Here is a 13,919-nt window from a genome sequence, read left to right as displayed (position 1 = left end):
TGTAAAGTAGTAAATAAACCTTAAATATTTAATATTTTTAACCTAAATAATTTTTGAAATACTTATATTTCAATATTTTCATTGAAATTTTATACCTTTCGACAGGGAAAGAGCTCTCGAATAACAAATGTAATTTATAATTAATATGAGCCATTTCCAAATAACCATAGTTATTATTAATAAATTTAACCACATATAACAGTTAACAAAAATTTAACAAAATTTTTGTTCCAATTTAAAACAGAATTTTTAAAAAATTTAAAAATTTCTAAAGACTATTTATTTTGCTTTTTTCACATAATAATTGTAAAAAATCATTAAAGCATGAAATTAATTGAATTATTTTATTGTACAATATATTAATATTTTAATTATAATAATTAATTAAAAAAAAAAGATAGCACAATTTATTTAAGCGTATTAGTGAATAATAAATTTTTTTTTGTTTTAATTATTATGGCTGAATAGTATTAGCGGAATATTTTTATTAAATAGTTAATTTAATTAATCACAAATATATTTTAAAAATCGGAAAATTTGATTTTAACATTTTGCAATTTATAAAAATTTAATAAAATTTTATTATTAATTATTTTTAAACATTAAATTCTCGTTATTAATCGGTAGGTTTAGTTGGTGTGTCTTTATTTTCAGATCTTTCAAATCAACAGGCATGAATGAAGGTATATATGAATATATTACGTTTTTGTAGAGGTGTTTGTAACATATTGGTAAGGCTTTACTGAAAATCTTTCCATGTGAGTTATGCATAGGGTTTAATTTCTAAGTGTGGGAGACAATCAAGCTAACGTACATTTTGAAAGCAGTAAGCAACTACTCCAGATTCATTGAGGTTGATCCGATCCTGGAAATAACCATGTCGAACATATATGCAAGACTTGACTATACGGGTCGAAATTTTAGAAAAAGGGAATAAAATTCGTAACATCTATGCACTCTCGGAATATAGGGCGGAGTTTCTAGTGCTGCAGTTGACTAAGGTTTCTTCAAGGTTAGAAGGAATCTGGGGCTGATTTTTCTGTCGACTGCCTCTTCTGTCCTCGTAAGACTGGACTTACCTGTCCCATTGAGAAGAAATGTATCTTTTATAAGCGGGACATTGATATGTGCGGCCTTGCAAAAGCTGTTCTCAGGGAAGTTGTTCTTAGAGTTATTGAGGATCGATTGAAACCAAGGGAATATCTTTATTGAGCATTGTTCAATAAAATCTCACGTGCAGACGTTAGACGCATCGGCTTTTCTTTTGTGCATCTGTGAGCTCAGTTACTTTTTTTTTCCTTTTTCACTCCCAAGAGGAGCATAGGGCATTCCATCATAGATAGTCATGCCATTGCGTCATAGAGTTTTAACTAGAGAGGTAACTAGCTTGCAGTAGTTTTTTTTTTGTATATTAAATATTTAAGACCATTGATATTACTGTTTATTTTTCTTGGTTTTAATATTGTTTTTATACTTACCTGGCCGGGGTTTGAACCCGAGACCCTTCGGTTGAAGGACCGGTGCCATAATCACTGCACTAATCGAGCAATCAGGTCGAGCTCAGTTACTACACCACATTTAAATTATTAATTTTTTTATTATTTTATAAAATTTTAATATTAAATAAAATTCTTAATTAAAAAATTTTAATATTCTCTAAAATAACAATATTGATTTATTAATCGTGAATAATTTGAATTCAATGGTACAAACATACCTAATATTAGGAATTCAAATATATGAAAAATTAATTATAAATGCACATAAATTAAAATTTTTCAAAATTTTGTTTTTTTTTTTTTAATAAAAGCTCAATTACAGATTTAAGTTTTTAATTTAACAAAATATTAGTGAAAATCTATTATTACAGTTAATACGCTATATTATTTGTGAATCTACATCTATACATAGTACACCATATACGCGTATAAGTATGTGTATTTATTACATGTGTATAATGATATCATGAAAAAATGAAAACTATTTTTATTGAGAATTATTAGACTTTTAACAAAATTTTCGAGAAATTACGATAAAAACAAAAGAAGGACCAAAATACCAAAAACAATAAGGACTTCTTTTTTTTTACCTATTCATATCATTTATGTACCTGGGTACCATGAAACTAAATCAATATATATAGTTTTTGTTTCTTTTCCTGTATTGTTCTTTTTTTTATTATTTTTTGCATACCAGATCGATTAAAAACCAATTGATATGCAAATTGCATTCAAATAATATAATAATAGGTCCATGATAATAATGAGAAAATATAGTGCGGTCATAAAAATGGAAATAATAAAATCATTATATGCACTACGGTATGTACACATGTATATACATACTGTACATGTATGGTTATTATATTTCACATATGGTTTTCTATAGTATCTAGGACTAGGCGATTTCGATTATTAATTGAAAATTGAAATTTATTTTATTTTTTTTATTTCTTTTTTTATTTTCAAATTTTACAATATTAGCAATTACAATATTATTGAAATATATGTATACAGCTACATAATATATATATACATAATATGTATATACATGTTTACCTAATTATGTATAACACAAATTCAGAAAGGATCCCATAACGCATAAAATATCATCCATATTGCTCTTTTATTTGTAGATCGATATACAGAAATACGTTAATATTAGCCAACCCATAGTATGACAGTTTGAATGAGTATAAAAGATTCTGTTAGATATTGGGTAGACTTATATTCCATGTTATACTCTTATATCATAGTATACCATTATATATGGTATTGTTTTTAGAGAAAATATTCAATTTTTGATTCAATTTCAATATGATTATAAAAACTATATCGTAAAATTTCAAATACACCATAAATATTTACGCATACAAAAGCAATATATATATATATGTATATATAAGAGCACACAATACAAACATATGTAAGAATATAATAAATTGTGGTGCAATTAACAAAACTTTATATAAAACTTTGATAATTATTACAACATTGAAAATTAAAAAAAAAATTTTTTTAGAATAATTTGAATCCAATTATTTTGTTATATATAGCAATTCAAGTACACATACATAGGGCACGTATAATACTAAATGGTAAAAAAATTGAGAATAAAAGTAAAAATTTCATATTAAATTTTTTTTTCAAAGGTTTTTTCTATTATTGATATCAAGTGGACATCAGAAAATTTTATATTGTGCAATATTGGTAAACTGAAATGAACAATGCATTATAAAAAAAAACAATGTGGTATAAAATAGAAGTATATAGGAATATACGAGTACTTATCTCTAGTTATAACAGGTTACTTTGGGTTTAAATAACTGGAATTATTTGCCAAGATCCGACAGTGTTTTCATTGATTATTCTAGACGGGGCAGAATAGAGTGTATTCCAGACGCTTATTTTCATACTTTATTGATTTTTCGCCTTCCAGACAGACGCATTTTCATATTTTAAACATTTTTTTATATAGTTTGCGTTCTAGACAGACGCATTTTCACATTTCTTTCATTTTTCACATAAACTGCGTTCCAGACAGACGCAATTTCATTTTTCGATCATTTACCACACAAAGTGCGTAGATTTCTTCCTATCGAAATTCCAAACTTATAATACAATTTCTAATTTTGATTTTCATTTCAGTATGGTCAAAATTCATACTTGATTGAAGCAAAAAAAAAAACATTGTAAAGTATTTTTCAGTCATTAATTAAATCAATCATTTTAATCAAAGCGTTAGAGACACACATGTGAATCTGCAGTACTTATGTACGAACATCGTATCCTTACTTTATTGATATCATTCAGGAAATTTGTTATTCATGTGCTCATCAGATAGAAAAACAAAAAGGAGAATATCAAAAATATTTTTTGTTTTTAGCTTTTCAATTACATTTTTTAGCATAACTCCGATAAGTGAATATTCCGATTTTATCTGTTTTCGAAAATAATAGTATAAAAATTGAATGAGCAAAAAAAAAAAAAAATGGTGGTTAATTATTATTTTATTGAAAATCAATTTTATGAATTATGAGATTATTTTGATGAATTTAAATTTATTCAATTTAATGGTATTTAATGTGTAATAAAATTTTTAGCATTAACAATTTATTATAATATTTATGAGAATTTTAATGAAAATCTGTGGGTGCGTATGGTAAATAAGAATAGTTATTATAAATGAAATTAAACTATTGTTGGCTGTGGTATGGCAAACTGGAATTATAATATTTGAAATGAAAATGCCAATTTTTATATACAGTTAGAGTTAATGTGCGTGAATTTGAACCTTGAGAAAAATTTTAGGGAACAAAAATAATAATCATGTCGGAAAATTATGTAACTCTCGAAGTGTTTCATTCGCCTGTTCAGAACTCTCCGTTATAATGTGTAACGCACTCAAGTGACTATACCTTTATAACTTTGTGTAATCGAAAGGATAATGCTGCTTGACTGTGTTTCTGCTTTAATGACCTACAATAAGAAACTTCAATTTTCTAAAATTAACGAAATTTAAATCATTTTATAAAAAAAAAAACGAAACCTTCATAAAAGCTGGTCAGAATAAAAAGGCACTTAATATAAATCTGATATAGTTAAAGTTAATTATAATAACCACCCATAGGGTAATTAGACTCCAAAAAAAAAAAAAATCAATTAAATTCTAAAAGAAAATTCACAATAAAAGATAAGCACATAGCAGAACCATTTAATAGAATAAACCACATAAGTTTTATTTTAGCAATTTAATATTTTGGTTTTAATTTACATTTGGAACAGATGTAAACTTTCTCATATCAATTTTCTTTACATCACCACACAACAGTTTTAGGCCTACTATATCTGTGCATTTAGGATCACATACAATATGTAGGTAGGTAGGTACTTGTTTTTGCTCCAGAATCTTATCATAAGAACCGATCCTACTTTTTCTTCTAAAATTGGTTAAATATGATTTCTTTTTTCTATTTTCCTTAAACTTTAGGGAAAAAAGAGAAAATTGTTTTCTCGTTTTCTAAATTTTTTTTTTATTTCTAAGTATGTGTTAGGTCAAACTAAAAAAAATAACATAATTTTTTTTTTCGTTTCTGTAATTTTTCGAATAACTTTAAGGTATATTGAGTTCTTAAATGATCCTTAAGTATAACACACAAAAAATAAGCAGGGAAGAATGCCAAAGAAAAAAAAGAGTTAACAAAAAAAAGTGAACCCTTTTTTTCCGGATCAAAAGAGAGCTTTTTATGATTTCAATCAAAACATAAGCCTTTGTATTTTTATTATTTTTTTTATTTTTTTTTTTTCGTATTTTCGGCTTCGTTGATTTTCTACTTAGCAATACCGTATTTAGTTATTTACCTATCAAGGTTACGAAAATGAAAAATAAAATTTTTTTTGGAAGAGAATTTTGTGTAGGAGCTGAGTTGAGTTTGTTGGCGAATATTTCATTTTTTTTTTGTTGGTTTTCTCTTTTCATCTTAAGATTTGGTCAAATGGTCCTAATATACACGTAAATGTGTATATTATTTTAAATAAAAAGGTAAGAGGTGTAAAAACTTTAATTTTTTTTAAATTAGCTTTCTTAAGATTAGAGTTCTAGAGTTAAATAACTGCCGTATACGAATTTATTTTTTAAAAGGGCGAAACTATTGAACTGAAGTAGAAGACTTAAATTGTAAAAATTGTAAAATTTTTTCTCAAATAAGTGAGATAATATTTTTGTATACTGCTAATTTACGGAGCCGAAGGTTTCTCTTTGTTTTTTAACTCTTACTTCATTCCTTGAGGGAGCATAACTCAAGTGCATGATTTGGAATTTTGGAATTGGAATCGGAATTGCGGATTGTGGTCACTGAATATTTGAAATATATTAAGTATCATTTATGTTGTCACAGAAAACGTGCAGTTTTTTCAAGTCTTGTACAAATATTCATTAAATATAAGAAATTCTTCGATTAAGGTAGTCATTGACTGCATGCAATATTTCAAATAGAACAAGTGCAGTTAATGAGTACAAAAACCCTATTTAAATATGTCGAATCTAGTAGTCTGAATAAAATTTTGAAAAATAATTATGATACTCTTTGGAATATAAGGCGGCTAATACGGCGCATTAGCACATCAGCATATCAAAATTGTATATTCTTGTATATTCTCCAACTGTACAGTGGATATATTCAAAAGTATCCTTAAGAGATTACATAAAAACAAAAAAAAAAACGAAAAAAAAGAACTTTTGAAAAGGATATTCCAAAAATATTATTTTGTATTTTCTTGAAAACTTAAGAAATTTTTACAAGAAAAAATAAAAAAAAAAATTATAAGTAAAACCGAGAAAATCATGAAAGGATTTAAAAAGAAATGTGTTCTGTCAAGATTTTTTTTTCATGCTCCTGATGGTGGTATGTTGATAAATGTTTAAAATAAGTTAGAAAGAAAAAAAAAACCAAATATTTTTTATCTTCAACAGAAAAATATTTAACATAAAAAAAAAGTTCTCATGCTAAAAAATTCATCTTGTTGTTTTTTTTTTTGTTGATTTGTTAACAAAAACATAAGTAAACAGTTATTATTCAGAGTGAAAAATGAGTGTTTAAGTGCCTAGTGACTAGTGTGTTTTATTAGGAAATTTTCTCTTTCAGAAGATGAAATGATAAGATTCTGATCAAGGTGAATTTTTTTGTTATCCAAATATTTAGTGTTTTGTTTGTTTCAAATTTAACGTACTGGTGTTCTTTAAAAAAAAATTTAAAATAATTATTTTTAAATTATGTTTGTTATTTTGGTTGTTCTGATGATTTCAGGATATTTTATTAGATCCTTTTTAACATTATCATTATAATTGTAACAATACAACAAACAAAAGTTAGTAAAATATGGTAGTGGTTTGGTTTTCATTGATTTCTAATCTACTTTCCTTAAATTTAGAATTTTCCTTTGAATCTTTTGATTCCAATCTAATTTGAAATTAATATTTTTCTAAACAAACTCATATATAAAAATTCGGAGCATTTTCTTTTATCTTATTAATGTACATAATTTTATTTAGTGTTATATAGTTTTACCCAGGAAGGAGGACTCCATTTTGTCAAATAAACAATCACTGCATATAGATGAAAGGTAGTCAATCCTCATGTTGACAAATTATCATGCTCCAAATCCATAAGATCAGTTCCAAAAAGAAACAGACTTTCCTTCAAAAAGGTCGAGAACAACTCCAAAGGTAATTTCGATAATTCCTTCAAACCATCGTAATAGAAGTTTCTCAAAATACACCTCCTTTTCTAGGCCGGAAACGAACAGTTGTAGAGAACAGCTTTTTTCGCTACAATATCTTGACAATTTCAACATTCACAATTGTAAAATATTTAGTTTATACCTCCAAAATTATTATTCAAGTATGTGAACTTAAAATTATTGTGAGTATATCATGGAATTTATCAAAAGAATTCAGATCTTGTGTTTTATCCACAGACCATGCTGAACACAAAAATAATCTTTAGTGTTTTTTTCCCTCTAACAGACTGTTAAAAATATTTTACTTGTTAATTTAAAAATATGATTGAGAAATCTTAACGACCTAACGACTCTCTACATATTGATGTAGGTATCATGAAAAACCGGGCTTAATTCTAGGAGCTTCAAGTGTATAGATTAAGATCGAATTTTTCTTTAAAAATTCAAGTTTAATTTAAAAATTTCTAATTTTTTTTTAATTCAACATTTCTCAATCATTATTTTATTATGTAAGAATCATTAATTCTTCGGAAATCTAAACATATGTAGGCACAAATCCGAAAATATTTGATAAACTTTTTATTTATTTTCTTTGATCTCTCAAAAAAAAAGGAATAGCTATTTTGAATTTTAAATTTAAATTTATTAAATCTTATCTCAATTTATTACTCCTAATATCTTTTTTTCTCGTTTGATTTGAATTACAAAAATATTTTCATACAAAAAACATAAAATTATAAAATATTAGAAGTATAAAAGTTTTGAAATCCTGAATAATATAAACAGGAAATATATTAGGTGCAAGGGGAGGGGGGCTGGGGGAAAAAAGGACATTGAAAAGTTTAGATTTTGTCAAAGAACAAGGAGAAATTGAGAAAATAAAAAATAAAACCTGAAATTTATTAAAAATAATTTAAACTGATGTTTTCTTGATTCTTATCTACAATTGTTCCTCTTCTCTTCCTTTTTGTTTTTTTTTTTTGCATTTTGTATTTTTAATCTTTATAGCACTTCGTATATCCTTATTATTATTATAATACATTTTGCCTAATGCCTATTTTTATAAATAACATTAGAATTTACACACTTATAGTTGAAGCCTTTTGCAATCAAAAATTTAAGATGGAAGAGACACAAAAAAAAAAGAAAAAGATTTATAGAATATGCTTAACATAAATCCTTTTGTCTTTATCTTTTTTCCCAATTTACTTTATAACATAAATTTACACACCAATACACTATACGATCAAATGTCATATGTACTCATAATGTGATATTAGTACCTTCTTATTGGAAGAATAAAAAATTATTCGATGGAAAGTTCAGAAAAGTTTATAACTTTCTTCATTATAAATTCGAGAAATCTTAAATTTAATGTCAAGATCCGTAATTCTTATTCTAAAGTCGGAAAAAATATTCTCGAAACTGATGGACCGGTGCTGACTTAAGCTTAAGAAATTGTACGCTCCTCGTAGCGCCAAACTTCCGTAAATTCCGGATCAGCACAATAAAGCGGAAAATAAACGGATGAGTGATTTAGCTAGGTGTATAATTTAATCATGGATATTTCGGGAACGGAAGAGCTTTGGGTTGTAAATAAAACTCAATAGTAACGGAAGTGGAAAATCTTATCTATATGCGAAACATCAACGAAAATATAAAAAATATACAATTTCAGCAAATCGAGAGGTTTCATGGAACTTGGAACTTTGACCGTTAGATGAGCAAACAGCTTAGATGGGATTGCCCATCAACACATACTGTCACAGCTTCAGGGAGATCGACAAGAAAAGAACTCTTTTCATTACCTTTCCGAGTGTCCGAGCGAACCCAACCGAAGTCGTGGCGGATTTAGACAAATCCCTCAAAAAACTGTTTGGCTTAAACTATAATCGAACGTTCGCTAACATCTTGCCCTGTCATTGAGTGATGACAGCATATCTGTGAAAACTGGAGTGCGATTAACCAGTAGCTACTTCAGTAGCTACCTTATGTCAAAGAATTCTTGTGTATATGAAAAAGTATAATCGAATAGAAACGAAGGCTTCATGGAATTCAGAGAAATACTCAAGTGTTTCTTAACCGTGAGTGTGAGTAGAAGATACTCAGTGATGTCATAGAATTTATCACAATTTTAAATTTTTATAAAAGTTTGCATAAGTAAGGACAAACTACAAGAGAATACGTAAAATAGTTTTGGATTTTAAATCATAACACAAAAATTATGATATATTTTACATCACCTCTTCCTACCTATATTTTGTCGTTCAGTACAAAATTTTTTTAAGAAAACTTCCTGCTGGTATCAAAAAAATTTTTTTTTTGTTTCACTAAATTTTAAAATAATTTATTGAAGTAGATAGTTTGAACTTAAATTTGGAGTAAATGATAAATAGTACCACTTAGTAAATGAATAAAATATATGCCGCACGAGCCAAAAATGCTATTTGTTCCACAGTTTACTTGATATCGATAATCTCGTATGTTTTAGGTATTTTAATGAATACATGGATATCTTACACTAGTTTCCAAATAAAATAATTCTCCTAGTAATGGAAGAGTTACGCTATATCAGCCGGATGACTTACACTAGTCCAGTAAGAAATATTTCGACAAATTCCCGTAACACATTACACCCCTTGAAATAGATCCACGGATGAACTGAAAAAACCCAACAAATTTCTAAACTGAAATTTCTTCAAAAATTCGTCCCTCCTCGACGTTGTCCATCACCGCTTTCCATGGCAGCTACAAAGTATTTTCAATAATATGACGATGTTCTAAGACATATTACTAAAGAAAAACTGTATACTGTCAATTTATTGATCCAAATACTAAGATCTGTCCTGTCACACAATAATGGAACAACGGACCTTGGCCTTTCTTCAACCGGCCCTGGCATCTTTGTCATTCAGTACGTTTACCGAACTATTTCTCCAACTTTTTACTCTTGTTTTATTATCTATCATGCCGCTATTTCAATCACTTCCGACTAGTAACTCTTCCCACCTAGCCTTGTATCCACGTAATATATTTTACGGGTTCGGCCAGTTAGTGCGTTCTGATAATTTAATTTGATAAATTGAAGGGGTCGGTATTTTCACTGTTAGTCAAAATTTAAGACTTAGTAAAATTTTTTTACTGTTAAAACTCATAGTATATATGAGTACGAGTCTGTGTATGTGTATATAATATTAACAAGGATATTGGTCAAATCAGGTTTGTATAAAATATACACTCAGATTTTGTGTCTTTTTTATTTTTTGTTATTATTATTATTGTCGGGTCTAGCTGATGACTATATTTTGTTTTTGTTTTCCTTATGTTTTTTTGTTTTGTTTTTACTGTGTAGTATCCTTTTGGTTGATTGTTTTGTGTTTTCATTCCATTACGTTATCTAAAATGAAGTTTATTTTATTTTATTAGTTTTAATATATTTTTAAGGTATGTAGGTAGTTTCTAAGCTTTTACATTCACACACGTCCATATATACAGACAAGTATAACTATAAATATTTGTAAGTAATGAATGATTAAGTGAGTTAGAAGAGTTGGACAAAACAAAGAAAGGAACGGAATACAATATTGAAAATATCAACTTGTAAACTTTTAGAAAAAGATTTACTGAAAATATTAAGAGTGTGTAAAGGGGTGCAGGTTTTATTTTTTTTTAAACTTAAATGTATAATATGGATGTAGGATGCTTGTGGACAAAATAGCATGCATAAAGACTATGTATGTATACCTACATAGATTTGAACACGTTTAGCCTCTGGTTTTAAAACTTTTAGGTTAAGTTTTTATTTTGTATTCTTGTTGTTGTTTTTATTTTCGGTATCCTAATGATAGTTTCCTGGTTAGGGTTTGTAATATTATATTATAAGAAAAAAATAATAATAAAAGTTAGAGGGAGAAAATTCTATGTTTTTTCTTTATTATCCTATTTGATTTTAGTCCTTGTCTTTTGTTTATTTATAACAAGATAAGTAGGTTAATCTTTTATCATTTTCTATTTTTCTATATATATATAAATTTGTTATTTATGTAATACGCTTTACATAATATATTAAATTATATACACAACAATTATTATAAATGTAATAGATGCAAATGAATGTGTGCGATGATAACCGGTTCTTAAATAGTAGATAGATATTTGTAATTAAAAAAAATATCTAGAAAGAAAAATGATATTTTTTAAGGTATGAAATTGAAAATTTTTATATTTAAAAAGGATAATTTGATACTGTTTCTGATTTAAGCACACACATGTATACAAGGCATTTTTTGTAATTGAAATTTCAAGAAGGTGTTGTTGGAGTCGATTAATATTTTAGCACTGCAGCTATACAAAGACATGTTGCGCCCTCCCTCTCCCCCCCAACTAAAAATACCTGTGAATATTATTATAAATATTTATCTGGATCGCTTCTACATTATTATCGACCTCGTGGCGGTGTAGGGGTCGAGTAGGGTCAAGGAGTCTCGCGAAGCATCCCCAGATGAGACCTGAAACCAAATGATAATCAACCCTTCTCCTAACATATCCATCCTATTGACTCCCTTCACTCCAAATTCCCCTGGGCCGGATTAAGGTGTTATACGGCCCGTGCCAATAAGCAGCTTGGCTGGGGCCCAGACAAATAGCCCAGTCACGAACGGAGTATCCGGATACCTGGTCCATCTCTGCCTAGATTTACTTCCTTTCTCCGCAACTCGTGGGACTTGTATGGAGAAAAGTAACGGGAAAAATATCGATGAGTCCGGTACTCATAAAAAGCCGGAAAGGAATTTGGCCAAGCCAATTCCTCACAGTAAAACTGGGACCTTGTAGAAGGCGAGTCCACTACTAAAGCCGAAGGTAACCAACAGAAATGCGGTAAGCGAAACCAAAGTGAAACAGGAACCCCAACCGAGACCAAGCAGCGGGACTGCGACAAAGTCAGGCTCAGTGCCAGCAGTAGCGCAACGGGTACGGTCACGAAGACTACCCGGAGCACAGAAAGGGCACCAACAGCAACAATCAAGCCCTCACAGAGAGCCTACAGGGAACGGCGATCGGCTTTCAGAAATCTGGAAAGGATCGGCCGTATTCCGGAAAAAGATGGTCGGATGAAGAAAGGTCCACATACAACTGGGCAAAAAGTATAGTAAACAAGCATACGAGCGAGAAAAGGGTGGCTACTAAGCGTCAACGTTCCACAGAGGAACCACGTCGTGAAGCTAAGAGACCGAGGCCACCGAACAAACCTTCCACCGTCACAAGGCCGTTCAATGAGATCCTGAAAGGCCATCTAATTGTTGCAGTGGCAGACCAGGCAAAAGATGATGGCAGGATCTCAGCAGAAAACTGGCGGAAGGTGGAAAGTCGGCTTATGGCAAACTTCCCTCAAATCATGAGCGAAAATCCAGGTCCATATCCCTCGTGCAGAGACCAAGGTGTGTACCAGGGATGCGTGAAACTTGTGGCCTGCGCAGATAGTAGGCCCCTGGACCTATACACGAAGGCAATAGTGAGGATTGGAGAAATCTGGCCCGGCGAGCTCGTGCCTGGATTCCAGCTGAGCCGTCAGAAATGGATACAATCTTAAAGATGATCCAGCTGGGAAACACAAACCTGCCAACTGCCAACTGGAGAGTGACCAAGCTTGAAGATAAGAAGGGCGACCATAGACCAAGGAATCGCTGGCTCCTCTGCAGAAGCAGGGGTTTGTGATCAACTATGTTTTTTCCTCTCTAACACTAAAGGTGTACAAAACGGGCACTAGTGTAGAGGGGACCCAGAAGCCGGAGGACGACAAAGGGCCAACCCCGGAACGGAAGCCTGTAGTCGTCCAGAACAGGGAGGAAACCGCAAAGGCGTCTGTTCAGACACCGCTTTCATCAGAAGCAGAAATGCTGGATGAGTCGGATCTGACAGACGACGACGTCATGCATCTCGACCTGGAGGGGGCCCTGCTGGACCTGGACCTCGACGACGATGCAGAGAAAACGTTGGTTGGGGGTTGACGAATGCAGTAATGCTTCGAATAATCCAGATCAACCTCCATCACTCTAAAGCGGCATCGGCTGTGCTCCTTCTCCGCCTACAAAGGGGCGGAGAAGACATAGTTCTGGTCCAGGAATCCTGGCTGGCAGATGGAAGGATCTGCGGACTCAGGACGCCGAACTATAAGCTGTTTTCAAGCAACAGAGATGGAAAGGTAAGATCATGCATATTAATTAAAAGTAACTTAAATGCTTTTCTGTTGAATCTTTACAGCAATGAAGATTTGACTGCAGTCAGTCTCGAAGTCGGTGGCAGGATCTTCTGGTGGGCCTCAGTATATCTGCCCTATGATTCCCAGGGGATGCTTCCACCTAGCAATTTGAGAGACCTGGTGGAGAAGGCGAGGTCTCTTGGCACTGATCTCATCATTGGGAGCGATGCCAACGCACATCACGTGATCTGGGGAAGCTCGGATACCAACACTAGAGGTGAGTCACTTTTTGATTTTATCTTGAGTACTAACCTCACACTATGTAATAGAGGCTCAGAGCCCACATTAGTTACTAAAAATAGGCAGGGGGTTGTACACATAACCATTGCCTCACAAATTATTTTTGGCTCGGTTACGAACTGGAAAGTATCGCAAGAGCATTCCATTTCGGACCATTGCTATATAGAATTTGAATTCGTTGC

This window comes from Condylostylus longicornis, unplaced genomic scaffold (assembly GCF_029603195.1).
Source record: "Condylostylus longicornis isolate FDR11 unplaced genomic scaffold, ASM2960319v2 ptg000076l, whole genome shotgun sequence".
Lineage (NCBI taxonomy): Eukaryota > Metazoa > Arthropoda > Insecta > Diptera > Dolichopodidae > Condylostylus > Condylostylus longicornis.
This window is presented reverse-complemented; position numbering follows the sequence as displayed.